The sequence below is a fragment of the Erithacus rubecula genome, assembly GCF_903797595.1.
Source record: "Erithacus rubecula genome assembly, chromosome: 2".
NCBI lineage: Eukaryota > Metazoa > Chordata > Aves > Passeriformes > Muscicapidae > Erithacus > Erithacus rubecula.
In genome coordinates, this window is record NC_136685.1 from 29665956 (window position 1) to 29685389 (window position 19434).

The window sequence follows — 19434 nt, forward strand, 5'->3', positions numbered from 1 at the left end:
CCAGATAACTGACACCCAAGAGCCCCAAGAAAACCAGCTGGGAGCTTTCAGAACCCTGTATGGGAAACTGAAGAAATTCCAAGTGATTGGATAACTACAGATGTTGTTCCAAGATTTAAACAGAAAAAATGAATAATCCTACGAATTGCAAACCAGTTAGCTTAACTTGTAGAAGGGCTAAAATAAAGAAATTTAGATAGATTCATGGATAAACACAAATAAGGATAATTCCTGGAATTTAAATAAGCCAGATTTGTCCAAAGACAAAAGTCTTGTCAGAAATAAATTTGTGGTCTTTATTGACAGCAATACAAATCTGGTTTCCAAAAGAACTGACATGGTATATTTGGAAGACAGTACATTCCAATCAATGGTTTTGGACTTGGCTTATTACTTTGTGACATTTTCAACATTGCATTATACACTAACAGCAGGATAAAAATTAAATTACTTGAAAACTGTGTTGTTGACAGAGGTAAACATACAATTTTAAAAGCTAATATGTAAAAGAGAAAGGATTAATAATATGAAAAGTTCTTGGACCACTGTTAGTAAGTATTTTTAGCTTAAAAATCTTTCTGGTAAAAATAAAGATTTAGAAAAAACTTCATGATAGTACGTACTGAGAAAAAAGAACTGAGATAGAGCATTCTAGATAATTTTCTGAAATTGTTAGAATGCAACCATATGTGTCCAATAAAGCTAAACAAAAAAAAATATTACCTCTGGGAACATACCATGTGAGCTATGGAGTGGGGTGCATTGATTTCAGAGCAGGAAAAAATGATGTAAACTCAGATGTATGGGACTGCTGCATGGGAAGTGCTCCGTGCACCTCCTACCAATAAATCAGGATGGGAGCACTTTGTTGATTTGCTAATCATACATAAATAACAGTCATCAGTGAACTCTTTATCAATGTCAGTTATGCAGCACAAGCCACACAGCCTTGTGTGTTACCAGGACATTTTGACACCAATTTAATTAGGAATTTCAAGAGTAGTGTAAAAATAGTGTAAAAGAACTGTACAAGATATTTGTCAGTAGCACTTAAGGCAGCTGGATGGCAGATGTAGATGAAACGTTGAAAGAGTTGTCCAAAGGTCTCATCAAATGTACATTTAATTGAAAATCTTCAGGAAAAATAAGAGTGGTGTTTCAAAACACATACTTTGTTTTCTGTCTGCATCGAGGAAGGCAGAGTTGGGATAGCTGGCTAGCACAACCTAGCTCTGCAATATAGCATCCATGACTTTAGAGCCCAAAGTTTACTAATAACTTAAGCTCAGAGAGTGAGCACCAATTGGATAAGATTACATATAAATGAGGAGAATTTTGATCAAAAATTTTTATCTCTGTACATCATCAGACATTGATCTCAGAGTTCTAATCCTAAAGCTGAGGACTACAGAGTCTTGAGAAAGTTGGGTCAATGTCCAGCTATATATACAGAAGCCTACCAGGTGCCTGACTGAAGTAGGCTGCACAAAATTTATATTGATCACTGCTTCTCTTTTCTTTTTTTTGGAGAGAACTTTTTTTCCTTGACAAACATTCCCCTCCTTTTGTAGCCTAATTTACATTACACTGATCATCTGAAATCTCATCACCGACTGACTGATATAATTTGTATTGGTCTCATCTTTTTTTTTCACTATTATTGAAACATTTATCTTGCCTAGTTTTTGTTAATTAAAAGAGTTCTATTTTCATCTCTAATTACCTGGTGTTTTATATATAAATAAAATTTAAGTAGCTTTGGAGATTTCCTTGATATTAATTTTTCCAAAAATTCTACAAAAGGATAAAAAGCCTCAAAACCAGAAAATATATAAAGATGCTTATGAATAAGTGGGCCCTATTTCTGATGTCACCAAAAAAAAAAAAAAAACAAACCAACAAAAAAAAAAAAAACCACCAACACACAAAAAAAAAGGCTAATAGAAAGTCTGGAATCTAAATCAGAAAAGGCAACTGGTTTCACTTAAATAAGGACAGATGGTCATAGTGAGCACTACTTTGTAAGAAAAGCTTTGCCAAAAAAATAGTGATAAAATACTGTTTACTCTATGATAGTGGGTGGCTTTTTTATTAATTCTGTGAAAGCATATCCTCATTTGAGAAATGACCAACAGACCATTAAAAATTAGAAGCCTTGCATCAGTATCAAAATCATTTTACATAAATGGCAATATTCATTATTAACTTTGCAATATTCTTTTGTATTTGAGTAACAAGGCTTGAACTGGGAACTGCCAAGAAGAAATCAGAGATCTCATGAGCTGTATGAATATAGTGAATTGTATCAGGAAGGGAAATTGCAGCAGATAGTAGACAACAACAACAACAAAAAAAAAGATAACTAAACAGCAGAGTTAACAAAGTATTTAAAGCAGAAGGAAAAAATCAGTTTTTACAAATCAATAAGCAATGCTGGAGTGAATTTGTATAAATTTCTGACTTCCAGTCTTATAGTTTTAGCTGAGTTTAGATAGTTTATACCTTAAAATATTTCTTAATATGCCATAAAAATTTGCTCGAGTAGCAATTCTGTATTAGTTAAATCAGTGAAATTATATTATTAGTCTACAGAAGCTTAGTGATTTGAAAATTTTTAATCTTAGCAAATAGAACTTCAGAGCCATTATTGAAATATTTCACACCAGAATTAACATCTATTGAATTTGTCCCATTAAATCCCAAAACCATAAATATGCAACTGATGGAGTATTTCTTCCCATTCACTTACATTTTACTGTAAATCATTGAGGTTTTACCTTATTCTAAATTTATGTTTAAGATTCACTTTAATATCTTTTACTCTATTAATCAATCAATCATCAGTATACCATCACATTCCTCATTTATTGCCCTATAAATTCAAATTCTTTGATATATCTCTTTCTCATTCTTCAGATTTACATTCTTCATATTCCCCTGTCTCTTTTTAGAAGGATGGCTTCTAATCCAAAGTAAATTTTTGCAGTTCTGTTTTTTGGTATTTTTAATGATAAAATGGAAAAGACTTCAGGTTTCAATGACTTTTGCTATTCTAAAGTTAAGAACTCAGTTGTTTGTGCTATATGCTGTGCTACAATCTATAACAGAGCTCCCTGAAAAATTTACTGTTTGGAGACGTTGGCAGATTTTTACTTCCTTTCTCTGCAGTGCACGTAAGAGGAAAATGAAGTCTGCTTCTACTCCGCTGTGGAGTCCCAGCCCTGGATCCTATTAGCTGACATTAACCATCAGGAATCTAAGAGATATTGATGGTAGGAGGCCTGCATCCATTCAATCTCCCCAGAAGACCTCAAAGCCACTGAATAACTATTCCAGATGGTTTTCTTCCTCTACAATGCTCTTTATTTCAATTTAGGTGACAATATAACTGCAATTCAAATTCAACCAAATTCAGCAGCAGCCCTGATCTCCCATGCTATGTGATCTGAAAGGCTTGCTGTGGGTGGCTCACGTGGAGAGCAGAAACAGCCTTGGACTTTGTGTCTCTGTGGTGGTTTAAAAAAAGGGCTGAGAATTAAACTCCAATGCTCCTCCTTCCCCCCAGCCCCCTTCCAGAGAGGCAGAGACTGGGTTGAGAAAATAATTTACTGAAAACAAACAGCAATGAAATGAGAAATGGACTGTAATAACAAGGATACTAACAACAAAAGTATACAAAAGAGAGGGTGCCTTACACAAAAAAGTTATTCACCACTTCAGTTCTGTGTGGCCACTAAGACAAAGACAAAAATGTGGATGGTCTCCCCAGCTTCTCTGCCCTTGAGCCTGAGATGAAGAAGGGGAGTGATGAACAAACACCCCAAAACTGTAACTGTGTGAGTTGCATTTCTGCTTTGAAACCCACCGGGCTGGGCTGTAGTTAACAGGATTCCCTTGGCTCACCACCACTCCACTGCCTGCAGTTTGTTCCCACCACAGTGTTGCAGCACACACACACCACTGGGCTCAGCTGTGTTTGCTGCTGGAGGTGAGCTATTCCTGAGGACAGGAAGGGATGGGCTGTCGTGGGAGAGGTGCACACTGTTGGTCCCAGCAAGGTTCCTGAGAGAGAAACAGGACAAAATGGCACCTTTTAGAGGGTGCATTCACCTGTCCTTCACCCCAAAACCATGGCACCAGGGATGAATTTAGTGTACAGAATAGCAACCTGTAACCACTACCACACAGATACAGGCTCTACTACTCGGCACTCACCAGCAAAACTAGGACAGCCACCTCTCAGGTCACTTCTACCCAAGAGCAGCAGACAATCAAGCCATGTTTGAGGAAACAGGCTCAGGTTGCACAAGGCCGCATTTAGATTGGATGTCAGTAAGAAATATCCTCCACTGAATGGTCTGCCAAGCATTGGAACAGGCTGCCCAGGGAAGTGTTGGAATCACCATGGTGGGGAGTGTTAAAAAAGTGTGTTGATGTGGTGCTTAGGGACATGGCTCAGTGGTGGACTTGGCAGTGTTGGGTTAATTGTTGGACTCAATTAGAGGTCTTTTCCAACCATAAAGATTCTAAGATTCTATAAATACACTAAGAAAAGACAAGGATATCTAAACAGCAACATTTCACCTTCCCACCCAGATAGCAGTTGCAATTTTGTGTCAGAGAGAGAAGTATTCCAGGCAGGATTACATCATCCTGTGGAAATGAGATGCCCAGGAATGGGTCCAAAACATCTGTCTATCCTCAACAGTATCCCCAAGGTCATAAACGAGTTCACTAACTGTAGCAGGGCAATAGGCAGGATATGCACAGTCTGGCAAACAGCACACACTGCTGCTGGAATCACAAGGATGCTCAAGGAAACTCCAAGTCTGTTAAACATCAAAAGAGTTTCTTACACAGCAATAGATTGGACTGGCTGAGTAGCTGATACCAGTTTCAAGAACCTAGGTATCTTCAGTAGCACCAATGAAACTTTCTTTCATTGTGAACATCTTTATATATGTGTACATTTCATTTTTAAGTGCTTAGTTAAAAAATTCCTGGCAGATACCTGTTTAAACAATCTTTAAAAGCCTGTAACAATGTAGACAAGTATTACACAACCTTTTAGGCAATCTGTCTTGGTATTTCACTATTCTTAGAAAGTTTTTCCAAATGTCTAGCCTAAGTCTCTTTTGCTGTATTGTAAGGCAATTATTTTTAACACAATAATGTTGTTCCACTGCTAATATATTCCCTTTCCCCCTTCATTGTGCAATAGCATTTTTAGTATTTGAACTCTGTTATCAAATCCCAGATCAATCTTTCCTTCTCTAGAAGGAAATATTCACATCTTTCCTCATCCATTATATTTTCCAGCCTCCACCTATGCTCACTGATCTTCACTTTAAGACCAACATAAATCTGTATTAAATTATAGTCCCTAAGACCAATATACACCTGTCTTAAAAGATACATCCCTTTAACTGGAGACCTGCAACTGGAGTGTTTCAGCTAAAGTGGTGCTAATGAGCAGATGAGCAGAAGAATTTCTTCAGATGTCTTATGAAAAATATGAATTATGGTACAGTCTGGTGGGACTCAGTTTGTCTTACTTATTGAGTGCAGTGGTGTTGCTGTGTCATGTCCAGCTATGATCCACTACAACCTTGGGATCCTTCTCTGCAGAACAACAAAGAAACCAGTTGTTTCATATCTTGCATTTACGTAGCAGACATTCCTGGCTAAGTATAGAGCTCTTTGCTTATTCTCACTGAATCACATCTTATTTTTCTCATATCTCCTCTCCAGTTTGTCAGGGTTCTGGCTAAATACTGGTCTTGTCCTCTATTGCATTTTTCCAGCTTGGTGTTGCCTGCAAATGTAATAAGGATATTCATTCTTCCATTGCTCATGTCATCAATGAAAATGTTAACTAATGCCAGAAGTACTGCATAGTCCTGTATACAGAGCAAAAATTCCTTCTTTATTTGAGTGGATTGACAGTCAGCTTCTTCTGCCTTCTGTCTAGGATAAATCACCAGAATAAAATAAGCTAAACTATACAAAATCTCCTCGGCAGGATTTTTGTTTAGCCCAGCACTGGCACTGTATCTTAGCACTAAGAGCCCTGAATTGAAATTTTACCTTTCTTAAACCCATTATCAAGATTTGCATACCACATCAGGTGGACATCTTTTCCATTCCTGAGATCTGAATGCCCACATGGCTGGTTTGGATATCTACACCAGACAATGAGTTTTGTCTGCCTCTGTTTCAAGGAAATATTTTCACTGCTTTCTTTTCTACAGAGTCCTGTCTCCACATAGCTAAACCTCCAGGAAATAGTTGTAGATTTTTATATATTAGATTTCTACAGCTATGTAATTTTTACCCCACAAGTTCACAGGTTTCTTCAAACTGGTGCTCAACAGATCAATCTTTCAAAACTAATCAAAGCAGACAAAGGTGTTTTGCATTTCATCTGCTTTTCTTCTCTAAAATAAAATACCATCTATTCAGACATTACAACCCACTATATAATTACAATAGTATTTTGTATTTTCTATTTAAAGAATCCAGGGCCAAAGGAATTCCAGAAGGATTTTCAGGAAAGAGTGAGTTCCAGTTTTCTAAGAATAGATCTCAGAAAGCTCAGGTAAAAATATTTTACATAGACTATTTGACCAGATATATACTCTGCTTTCTCTAGTGTGTAAATTTTTAATCTTTTTATTTTTTTTCTAGTGTATTGAAATGAATATATATGTATGTATAAACATATAACCAAAGGCTTCTGTCTTTTGTTTAAATAATACCCACCAAGTTTATTGACACTGTGTGTGCTTCTCTCTGGCATCTAGATCAACGTAAGCTTTCCTCCTTAAATTAGTTTAAGTTTCACAACAATATTTTCATTTACAAATTTACAGCATCCTAAAATTTTCCTACTCCTCCTATTCTTTCTTCACCACTTCTTCTTCCACTCTGTCAATGGGTCACAATTTGACCCAAACAGTAAATACCTTTTCTCCCAATTCTGTAGTGAATTTGTTATTTCTCATTTGCTATTCCCAGTCTGTTCAGCTGATAGTAGCAGAGACAATTCCAGTGTTGTGAGATGCTGGCATTCATGTGAGGATTTATGCAGCTCTGAAAAAGACATGCAAATGCAAAAATTACATATGGGGGACAATGGTTGGTGAAAAACTCAAAATGAGACAGCAGTGTTCACTTACAGCCCAGAAAGACAAACAAATCCTGGGCTGCATCATAAGGAATGTGGCCAGCAGGCTGAAGGAGGTGATTATACCCCTTCACTCTGCTCTGGTGAGACTCCACCTGGAGTGCTGAGTCCAGTTCTAGTACCCCTGACAAAAGAACATGACTGTTGTAGCAAGCCCAGAGGAGAGCTATTGACAAGTTGACAAGGGGCTGGAGCATTCCCCTAAAAAGACAGGCTGGGAAAATTGGGGCTGTATCTGAAGGGGGCTCTCAAGGAGCCCAAAAGGGACTCTGTCAGGAACTAGAGTCATAGGACGAGTGGTAATAGGTAGACATTGAAAGAGGGGAGATTTATGTTAGATATTACAAAGAAATTCTTTACTGTGAAGATGGTGATATACTGGAGCAGGTTGCCCAAAAGCCCCAACCCTGAAAGTGTTCAAGGTCAGTGAATAAGGCCCTGAGCAAACTGGCCTAGTAGGAGGTGTCCCTGCACATGGAAGGGGAGGTTGTGACTGGATCATCTTTAAGGTCCAATCCTTAACATTTTATGATTCTATGATTCTCTATCAAACTACCAGAGGATAATCCCAAACCATAATCAGCACATCAGACTACAGCAAGAGCCTGTTTCATGATGAAACAGAATATTAAAATTTTCACCTGAAAATTTATGGCCTGGGAGGCCAAATGTGCAAGATGATCATCCTACTGAAAGGGCTTTACCAGCATCTGATAGCCAATAGTATAAATGGCTAAACATTCAGAACCTGGCTGTGAACCAAATAATGATAAGAATATTGAATATATAAGAATATTGAAGAGGCATATATTCAGCAGACCATACCAGTATAACCAGAGTTTTCCCCAGAATATGGGTCTGGTGCTGAAAGATTCAGAAAAGAAAGGAAATTTTAAAGCAAGTAATGACTCCTTCCACTGCTCACAATTTAGCATGATAAGGGATTCATAATGAGATGAACCACACAGGAGTGCAAAGAAACCTGGAGCTGGCTGCAGATTTATTTTATTGGCCTCGAGCAGCATGAGCAAAAGAGAGGAAATGTCAGACAAGTGAGAATTGTTTCAGAAGAAAGTCTAAAAGCGAGATGGCTGCCAAAGAATTTCCATGAGAGAGAACAAAAGTGGAATTACTGGATGGAGTTCATACAGGTGGGATAATCCCACAGGTGTTAGCTAACACACAAAAAGGAAAATTCATCTCTTGGTTCAGCTTTACAGACTAGATGGAGAATTCTGAAACTCAGCCTGCTCTACATTTACAGGAAAAAAAGGTTAGCACATTCTGAAGTTATACTTCTGTAACTTTTAATGCAAATCCACTGGTTCCTAGCACAAGGTCCAAGACAGCTGTGATAGACACACATGGAAGGTATGAGTAAAGAGGGGAAGATCTACATAAAGCACTTGGGGAACTCTGCACTTAAAATGGAGTGCACAGTTTGAATTTAAATTCAAGTGAGTATTAGCTCAGCCAGGTCTGCCAGACCCTACATTTCAGACTGATGCTGAAACACAAGAACTAGGAATTGTCAGTCTTAAGCTCCTCTCAACAATCCTAGAATCATTAAGGTTGGAAAAGACCTCCAATATCATTGAGCTTTTGACTGAACACCACCATGCCTAATAAAGCATAGCCCTAAGTGCCATGTCCAGTTGTTTCTTGAGCATCTCCAGGGATGGTGACACCAAAACATTCTTGGACAGGCTGTTCCAATGCTTAGCCATGCTTTCAGTGAAGAAATTCTTCCTTAGGTCAAATCTGAACCTCTCTTGTCACAGCTTGGAGTCATGTGCTCTGACACCACATGTCTGGGAGACAAGGCCAATCCTCACTTGGCAACATCATCCTTCCAGGTCATTGTAGAAAGTGATAAGGTCTTCCCTGAGCCTCCTTTTCTCCAGGCTTAACACCCCCAGCTCCCTCAGCTGCTCCTCACAGGACTTGTGCTCCAGACCCTCCACCAGCTCCATTGTCCTTCTCCAGACTCATCCAGGCCTTCAGTGTCCTTCTTGCAGTGAGGGGCCAAAAATTGGACACAGCACTCAAGGTGTGGCCTCACCAGTGCCCAGCAGAGAGGGACAATCACTGCCCTGGCCACACTATTGCTGATACAGCCCAGGACACCATTGGCCTTCTTGGCCACCTGAGCTCACACTGGCTCATGTTCAGCCACTGTCACCCAGCAGCTCCAGCTCCTTTTCCCTGGGCAGCTTTCCAAACACTCTGCCCCCAGTCTGTAGGACTGCAGGGCATTGCTGTGACCCAAGTGCACGACCCAGCTCTTGGACTTCTTGAGTCTCATCCAATGGCTCTGGCCTATTGATCCAGCCTGTCCAGATTCTTCCCACCCTCCAGCAGATCAGCACACCCACCCAACTTGGCACTGGCTGTAAACTGACTGAGGGTGCACTCAATCTCTTCATCCAGATCACATCATTAAACAGGACTGGCCCCAATACTGAGTCCTGGAGAGCACCACTGGTGACCAGCCATCAGCTGGATGTGACTCCATCCACCAGCACTCTCTGACAGCTTTTTACCCTGTCCAAGCTGTGGGCTGCCAGCTTCTCCAGGAGAATGCCATGGTGTAACAGACCAGGCAGACGAGATCCACAGCCTTTCCCTCATCTACCAGGTGGATCACCTGGCCATACAAAGAGATCAGGTTGATCAAGCAGGACCTGCCTTTCCTAAATCCAGGCTGGCTGGGCCTGATCCCCTGGCTGCTTCCTGCAGGAAAAGGTATGTAAAAGTATTATATTGTATTTATTTCTAAGAATGGGCAGAGTTCATCAGACTATTGTGTAGAGCAGCTAGAGGAGTCTCTCAATCTCCCCTGCAGAAATTGTGTAGCTCTGCAGAAATAAATAAAAAGCAGGGGCACTAAGTGAAACAGAGGAGTGCTCAGTAGTGAGAATACTCTTCAGGAATTCTTAAGTTTTTATGGCATGATCTTTTCATCAAAGTCAGTAAATAAAAATTGATAAATAAAAAGACCAGAAGACTATCACTTTGCAAAGTTTTACTGTACTTTAGGCACATCCTAAACTCTTATGCTTTAGTATACAGCAGAACAGATGCATTAATTAACACAAATACTGGCACAGCTGCGCCTCTTTCTTATATGTTTGACTTGTCAACATCCAGAAAATTCAAAGGGAAACTCTAGGTTGATTTCTTGCAGATTTTTTGCTCTGGGATAAATTACATTTAGCTGCTAGCAGAAAATATCTCTGCCAAGTGGAATAATGTTGTGAAATAGCAGGAATTCAACAGAAAGACAATTATGCTATTGTGATTTTATGGAAGGGTTCAGTACACATAAAATATGGCCTACCTATAGGCATTTTTGTGAAATGCATGTTGTAATTTTGTTCTTTTTTTATAATACTTTGACTGATTCCAATTAATGTTGACAACATGAAGACAATTTATTCAGGCTTATGTAGAGTTTTGTGCCAACTTATCTTCTTTTTCTTCTTAAAAAAAGTTACTTTGAAGTACATTCCCTATTACTTTCCTTTAGAGACCTACAAAAGCAAAAAGGCATACTGACTTTTTTAAAGACTATTGCAACAGATACCTTTAAAAAAGGTATTTTTCTTAGTGAAGTCTCATATACTGGTGGTTTTTTGACTTTGGCTAGTATCTTTTCCAGGCTTAAATGTACTTTGACTAACTGCAGTAAAAGATTGATAAGTAAAAAATTCAGCAAGGTAAACTTTGCATAGCTCACTGGTTGGATTTACTATTCAAAACATATTTGACCTATTCCAGGTTAAATACACTCCATGGGTGTTAGTTTAAAAAGAAAAATCCAAAACCAGCAACAAAAGAAGCAAACAAAAAGACCAAAACAACAAAAAACCAAACCCAAGTCAGGGGCTTTAATTTTATACTATATATATAGAGTGTATTTCTATCCACTACTTTTACATGAATTCAAGTTTACCCAGACACACTACATTTCACTAACAAAGTTTTATTTTCTTCATATTGCTAATGATACCCAGAACAACATCACTAATAAGAAAATCAGCAGAAATTAATCCCTGATGTAACTGCTAAGGAGGTCTGCTAAGACCTCCACTGTGATTTCTGCCTTGCCTGATAGTTCCCCTAGACAACACAACTCCTTGAGAATTCCCCTGAAAATAATTATTTTCAAACTCTGACTCAGTGCCCATATTCATCTTTGTGGAACTGTATTATGTGTGTTAATGAAGTCCAGAGAGTTTATATTAATAGCTGGAATGTTTGTTATCATGTCAAAGATGCTTTTGGATTAATTCCACATAAATCCATGTGTCTTCAAAACCCATTTCCCTGTGGCCTTCATCCTTTCTTTCTCTATTACCCAAAATGCAGTTTATTCTTAAATATAGATGTTTTAATTCATTTCTTTCCTAAACCATCTGCTAAAGCGTCTATTAAGCACAGATGCAGACATTTTTCATATTTGACAAGATCTTAAGAATCTGGTGATAGCATTCATATTTCTCATGAGGAAATTCTTACTGTAAAGACAAAGATTGTAGAGAATTATTATACCATAGCTAAAATTAGTTTCATTAAGTCCCACTATAGTTGGGGAAGATTTCATTAGGTTTGAAACAATATATTCGAGACCATGAGAGCTTAAGAAAAGCTCTCAACAGAAATTCATGGGACATGTAATAAAATCCCAAGAGTTGGCAGCAATCTTGGTCTATCTTAAACTCTAGATAAATATGAACAGATGTCAATAGAGTAATTAATTTTTTGGAAGTTAATTTCCCAATAAGTAATTTTGAGAATCAGAATTAAGCACATACCCCTTGAAATCGAATTGATTTTTGAAACAACTCAAAAATACTTTAAAGGATTTTCCCCTCTGAAGTCTTTCCAATTATACTTTCATATTCAGAAATACTTAATTTTTTATATAGTCACCTTATGACAATATGAAATATTCACTTTATCAATAATAAAGGAGAATAGCTCTTCTAAAAAATAAACTGTGAAGCTGAGTTTAAACAGACTCTTATCCAATATGCAGTATAAAATTCCCTAAAAAATAAGGGAAATAAAATTCTGCCTTAAACACAGCAATTTTAAGTGTAACTCAGAAATGTGGTTAAAAATACAGAACTTTTTAAGAAAGAGAAGCTGAAGATATAATAAAGAATTAAAATAGATGATAATCAGAAGAAATCAGGGATACACTACAAAAGCCACTGAAGCCATTTTCTGAAGCTTGTTGTGCTATTGGCATAGGAACAGGCAATAATCCAAAGACAAGCTATTGTAGCATTATGTTATGTCAAAAGTTGGGAATATTCTTTGATTTAGCTGTCCCAGCAGTTCAATCATCCTAAGTAAAATATTATTACATAAAAAAATGCTTTCAGTATTTTCCATATGCTTACCTTTTTCATATGTTTTTAATAGTTTTGTTCCATGGTGGTGCTTCTACAAAAGTAAGGATCTACACAACTAGAAATAAGCACAATTTCAAATTTAATGTAAATATTAATTAAAAATATGTAGCTGGATGTCAACTTCTTATGGGGCTAAAATGCTCATCTTGAGTCAATAAAGAAAATCAAAAAGGGGTGGAAAAATTAGTAAGATTTAATTTCCTCCAATGTTTCTCTGATAGATCAGAACAAAATGGGATCTGCCATCAATAAGGCTGAATTTTATCAGACAAATGACTAACAAATAATAAAAGAAAACAAAACGTGTCCATCCACTGAGGACCTGTAAACCTAAAAGAAATATTCACAGCAACTACATAAAATAACTCTTAACTGGCAAAGTTATAGTTAGAAATGTATAAAACAAAAGAAATTTAGGGAAGACTTATGTACTTGAGGTATCCTTAGCACCTATAGTTCCTGGCCTTATCTAGTTATCATGTATTATCATCTTTTGTAATGATTTAAACCCCTTCTCCAATATGAATTTGCAGAACAGAAAATCATTCATCATTAATATAATTGTGTCTCTTGTGCTGTCCCATGTATGAGGTGTGTTCACAGCATATTTCTCTGAGATCAGCTGAAACACCCATGAAACATTCCCACCTTTCAGGCAGCATGGAGAGCTGATCTTCTTACAAGACTTATATTTTGTGTCTGTGATCTGTGTTGTCTGAACTAGTGGAAAACACTCATTTTCCATGCCTCTTGTTGATGCTGGAGCCATGGACAGTCAAACCCAGTGGCAGTGGGTGCTTGACTGAGTGTTGCAGTGACTCAGGAGCTCTGCTGGAAGGGCAGAGAGCTGCGGTTCCAGTCATTGTTCCCTTCAGGCTTCTGGGTTTATCCGGACATGATCTGAAGCAAAGCACACAAACTGTTCTGGGCACACGGCCCAGGAGCTGAGCTTTCCCAAAAGAAGAATTCTGTGACACAGAGCCAGCCTGTTCTTCAGTACTCCTGTCTGTAGCATAGCCCAGCATCACCAGAGTGAGGATTACTTGCTGCTCAAAATGTTGGGTGATCATTGCATTTCCCGACCTGGAAGACAGGTCTCCTGCTTTCTGGGCAAGTACTTTGTCAGAACAGTATCTAAAAATTCTTAATTAGGTACTGCAATCTGATCACCTAAATTCTATAAGTAGTCTCACACTATGAAGTTTGCTAAGTTGGCAAAGTTCATACAAAAGGTCAGTTTTGGGTACACCTATTTTCAGAGTTTTGGGGTTGCTGACATCACATACTAAAGCACAAGAATTGCTAATTTCTTCATATGTAGGAATTATGTCCCTCATCCATAGCAGACAACAGAAGAAAAAATACCAGACCTAGGAATACTACTTGTTTCAGGAGTTTCTGCATATCACTATAAGAAGACAGTTATAAGACTTATGCCTTAACAATATCACCTTGCATAACCACACGTGCCATTTTCACTAGCTTTCCATCAAAGAAAAAAAAAAAATTTGTTCAGAGATATAACAATAAAATCATACTCAAGAAAGCAGAGTAAAATGGAAAAAAATGAAAATTAATGTTGTTGGAATCAATATCAGTTATAGAAGGTGTTATATAGCAAGGTTTTACCATACTTCAAATGCAAATTCATGTGTCGTGGTGAAAAATATCTGCATAGGTTTGGCTCTCATATGAACTATGTTATCATTCATTACTGTACATCTCTTATGATAAAAAATTATTAAATAGTTATGTTACTTGATGATGTCAGCCAGATTTTTCCTTTAACCAGGTTTTCCAACCATCTCTCTCATACTCTATTTTCCACTTGCACACAGCAAGTCTCTGACCTTAGGAGGATCCTTTGTGCCTGTGGTTATGTGGATGCCACACCTAAGTGAAAGAAACATATAAAAAATTTCCTGGATCCACAGCAACAATCCTCTTTTGAGAATGCCTGGAAATGGTAATTAAATATAGGCCAGAAAAGAATCTTTAATCGTAACAAGTTTGAATTTCACTGCTTCAAATAAAAAAGCCTGCTGGAGACTACAGTCACATCCTTCCAGTAACATTAAAAGAAAGAACTATTAAATGCTGCTTGTTGAGAAGAAAACAAAAGATATAATGAAAGCCATGGCCCAAACTAAACTGAAGGAAAACACAGGGTCCAGGAATTAATTAGTGAAGCTAATTCATTTGTCATAGGGAGCTGACAAGCAGCCAGTAGACAGGAAGAAATTGGGGAGGCTTCAAAACAACCAAAGATTGTGTGAACTTGAAATAAAATAAGGCAGAACAAGACAAGGAGTTTCTTCAGTAAAGCATGATAGAAAGTTAAGCTGAAAAAGGAAAATGAAGGAATTATCTTAGGTGTCTCAGTCTTACTGTTTTGTAGGCAACAGAATTTTGTGTATGGATTTGGCAAGGTATCAGATGAAAGTACCAAATAATTCTAATGTAAATTTATGCCATATATTGCCCAGTTACCTGAGCCAAGTAAATTGCACTGTAATATAGTTCTTCTGAGGATTTATGTTTCATTCCCTCTCCTGATTCCTTAACCCAGTGTTATTGTCCAGTCTCCAAGTGATTTTCTGACAAGAGTGCAACTCATGCATGTGTCCTTCTGCTGTTGTTCCACAGCTAAAGAAAGAAGTGGAGCCACAACACCCTTCTCATCTCCTCTGCCTCAGCTGGGTAGTCCTTAAAAGATTGTTCTAATTTACTCTATTATATTTATAAAATAACTGCTCCAAAATGCACATTGATGGAATTGAAACACTGTTAATTAAATAGCAAATGTTACAGAAGAGGATTTGGAAGAGATGATAAGTGACTGTGGCAAGAATACAACTCTGCATTCCAGTAATCACCATCATTATCAGATTTATTATTCGACTCTTTGATATTGTACTTGTTTCCATACTCGACTGCATCATTCTTTCTATAACATAACTAAAAAATAGATGTTGCAGCAGCATAAACCACTGCCCTTGCACATGCTATTGTAAAAAGCAGAATATTTTTTTTTTTAATTTAACTTAATTTTGGGAAAGGTGTAAGTTTTTTAGTAAAATTTGGCTCCAGTGTTGGTTCTGCTGAGTTGTGGCTCATCATTCCATTTCTATTTCTTAATGCTACTGTCACAATTATTAAATTGGGGAGTTTAGTCTGTAGGCCTGTACAAGTAGGAATACTGTAGTGCAGTGATGGAAGATAGGAAGGTCTGTGGAAGAAAATAGACATTTCACCTGTTATTTTGGCTGGTAGTGATGTGCCCATGGTATGATGATCACATTTAGTACTTCACTGACAATTAGAAATTCCTGATCAAAGACAAATTCACACCACAAAAAAAAAAAAAAGATTTTTTTGTATCTCATCTGAGATGATAGACAGTTGATTTTATTAAGCTGTTTGTGCTTTTCACCGAACAGCAAATTAAAAGAGAATTTGGTTTTAATAATTATAGGTTCCTGTAGATCACTCATCTTGGTATGCAGCAAAAATTATCCTTTGAAGGTAAGGTAATTAAATTCACTGCTCAGCAAGAATTCAGGCAACATTTTCTTCCAACTTGTTCTAACTTGTGGTCAGGAGGAAACTCATCAAAATTAAATATGAAGATTTATGTGCTGATTACACTTTCAGCCAAAGTAGCAGACTTACGAATTCTCTTTCTTTCTTGATACAAAAGGAACTTTTCTCCATTCAAACTAAAGTACTTGTCATCAAATCTTAATTGATATAAATTCTTTTTATACCGTGAAGCTCCCCTTAGTTTTGGCCACGAGTTAGAGTCTTTGTTGTTGAGCTGCATTTGCTGTTGGAGTCAGTTTATTCCATTATTTAATTAGATACAGCTCAACAGATATTTTATGGTGGTTTTTTTGTTAGTTTGTTTGTTTTTAATCTCAGCCTGTCTGATGAAATTCTAAATCATGATACCAGCCAAAATTGAAACACACCTTCTTTGCAGTATCACTGCTTTTCTTCAGATACCCTCATATGTAACTAAGTCATTCCCTCTAGAACAAATATGATAAAACAGTTTCCATGTATTGAAGGCAAGAATCCAGTGAATTTGTTCTTTTCCTTATAGTCTATGGTTCAAATCCCCATGAGGCAAAGACATGTATGTCATTGAAAAAATTGATATCTTGATATCTCTTGATGGAACTTTCATCCTCAATGACAGACTATTCAGTCAGGATCCAGCTGTGTTGTATAAGCACTGAATGCCATTTCAGACCTCCAGAAGTGCCATATCTAGCAACCAGCTCCACTGCAGACTGTCACAAGCCTCTCCTCTACTCCTCTGTTGTCTACTCCAGCTCCATCCCCCCTGCAGCAGCACTGGTGGCAAGAAAATTAGTTACAACATACAGAGCTATAACTGAGTATCCAGTCTGCCTGAGAACCTAATTTATGCTTTAATCTAGACAGTAATCACCTATTCTTCTTGTTCAAGCAGTGGATATACATAGGTAGATCTCTTGAGGGAGGGTACAACTGCTGTGTATCTCACCATAAGCACCTAAGTTACAGTGATTGCACTCTAACCAAAGTTTATAAAATAAGACTACTGTTTGAGAAGTAAAGGGAGGTAGAAATATGTGCTGGATAAAAATGTCAGAAATTCAAAACATTTATGTGAAAAGCAGAAGCTGTTGGCTTTCTCTCATTTGGGGGAATCTGTCCTCCAGTAGTGACCTCAGATTGTTAAAGGATAGAATGCATCAAAGGTGAGCTTCTGCTATAGGCATTTGAGGGATAAATTCCCCCCAGAAATTCACAGAGTGTGAGGGAGAAGAGCATGTCTGTTATTTATTTGTCATTCTGGCCACATGAGTATCAAGCGAAGTATTTAAACAATACAGATAAATAAAATGTCTTTAAGTATATATATCATACAGAATTTTACTTCAATTTTATGGTTGCATGTGACCTTTAATTTTTGCCATTTATTCAGCAATTCAACTATGGCACTGAGTGATAGTGCAGCACAAAATACACCCTAATTTTATAACTATGTAGTAATGCCTTTTAATCTGTTCTATTTCCACAAACTGAGAGAGTAAACACCCAAGGAAGAATAGCCTCATCTGATTAAGGTGTACTTCCACTAGCAAGTACACAAAAATCAGTCCTTAATTGAAAAAGCAGTCGCAAAAATGTTTAAATAACCTTACAAAAATCCATGCTGTGTGAAATTTGAATATACTAGAGCCTAAATACATGGCTCTGAACCCAGACATCCAGATTTAGAAAAGTACTTGTTTCTCTTTGCTGGCCAAAACTCTAATGCCTCTTTAGTGCAAACAATTTTGAAAAAGTATCCTACATTTTGGAAAACATAATGCTTCTTTTCCCTGTTCCCAAGCTATCTCATATCCAAAGAGCAGTTTGTTCTTGCTAAAACAGAGCTTAAAATTTAAAAAATACAAATTCTAATTTTATAATGAAGAAACCCCAAGCCTTGTATGGCAAAACAGTCTTCCTGTTAGCTTTTATAAGATCTTTGCTACTGACTAGTTGGTCTTTTTTTTTTTTGCAATTTGATACATTTTTCCTGGAAAAGGTCAATGATCAAAAAGTTTTACATTTCCCTATACATACTGACCCTTTGTCAAAAGCTTGGTATTTGTTTCAAGCTTATGACACATAATTTAGAAAACATTCAGAGATACATATACATTTTACAGAGTCCATTTAGCATTTATTACGCTGTGCCTCAAATTTTTATCTGATAAAACTCGTTATCATTTAGCCAGTGGGGAGCTGAGACAAAATTTCAGTGTAGTTTACCCAGGGTGCCACAAACAGCCTTGGGCACAGCACAGCTCTGAATCATGCTCCAACAATGATATCTCAGAGATAATGCTCTTCTGTCCTCTGCATGAACAAATGAAAATCACGTTGTCATTTTCAACTGGTAGAAAATTACACATACAGTTATATTTTTTGACTTATTTTGTGAGGATGTGCTTTGCTGCTTGGACTATTTCTCAGTGATCAGAGTCTCTTTACAGACAGCAGATTCTGTATTTCACTTGCTGTTCCCAGCACTGAGTTTTTAAAAAGTTTGCTGAACTCATGCATACTAATAAATTTTCAAATATAAAATACTACTATGAGAAACAAATAAGTCACAAAAAAAAGATGAAAAAAAAAAAAACCCAGAAATGCTGAGTTAATGCAAAACTGGATTATACTCCAAAATCCACTCTTCCCAAGGGTTGAGATTTTGTTTCATATATGATTGCAATTGCATCCTTGATTTCTTATATCCTTGAAAGGGTGATGCAAATAAAGCAATTAATATAGTAGCTTTTCTGATTAAAAATGTCTAAACAGATGTTATAACTATAGAGATGACAGGAAAAATATTTAGGAGACAATAGAACTCACTTTAAACCAATTAATTGCTACCACACAACCAGTTTTGTGTACTCAACCTCAAATTAGGTCTACTGGATAGGATTTTTAAAATAGTTTTTTATTAAAGATGTATAAATTTCTTTATTTTTTGAACTATTGAATATACCTCTCTTTTGCATTTGGAAAAACAGCTTTTACATATTCAGAATTCACTTTTGACAAAATACTTTATGACAGTAAGAAGAAAAGTGATGCTACCATTTACTCTCTTCAAAAGATGCTTTATTTTTGCGGTTGCAATTATTCTACTCCGTGTTTAGCTTAGTTTCCAATGATGGACTCTTGCCAATGCTTTTTATCACTGTAGGACTGTTTTTGTGGTGGCTGTAATTGGTACAGACACTTGGAATTTTTTCAGATCAGTGTGGTTAGAGAAGCAGC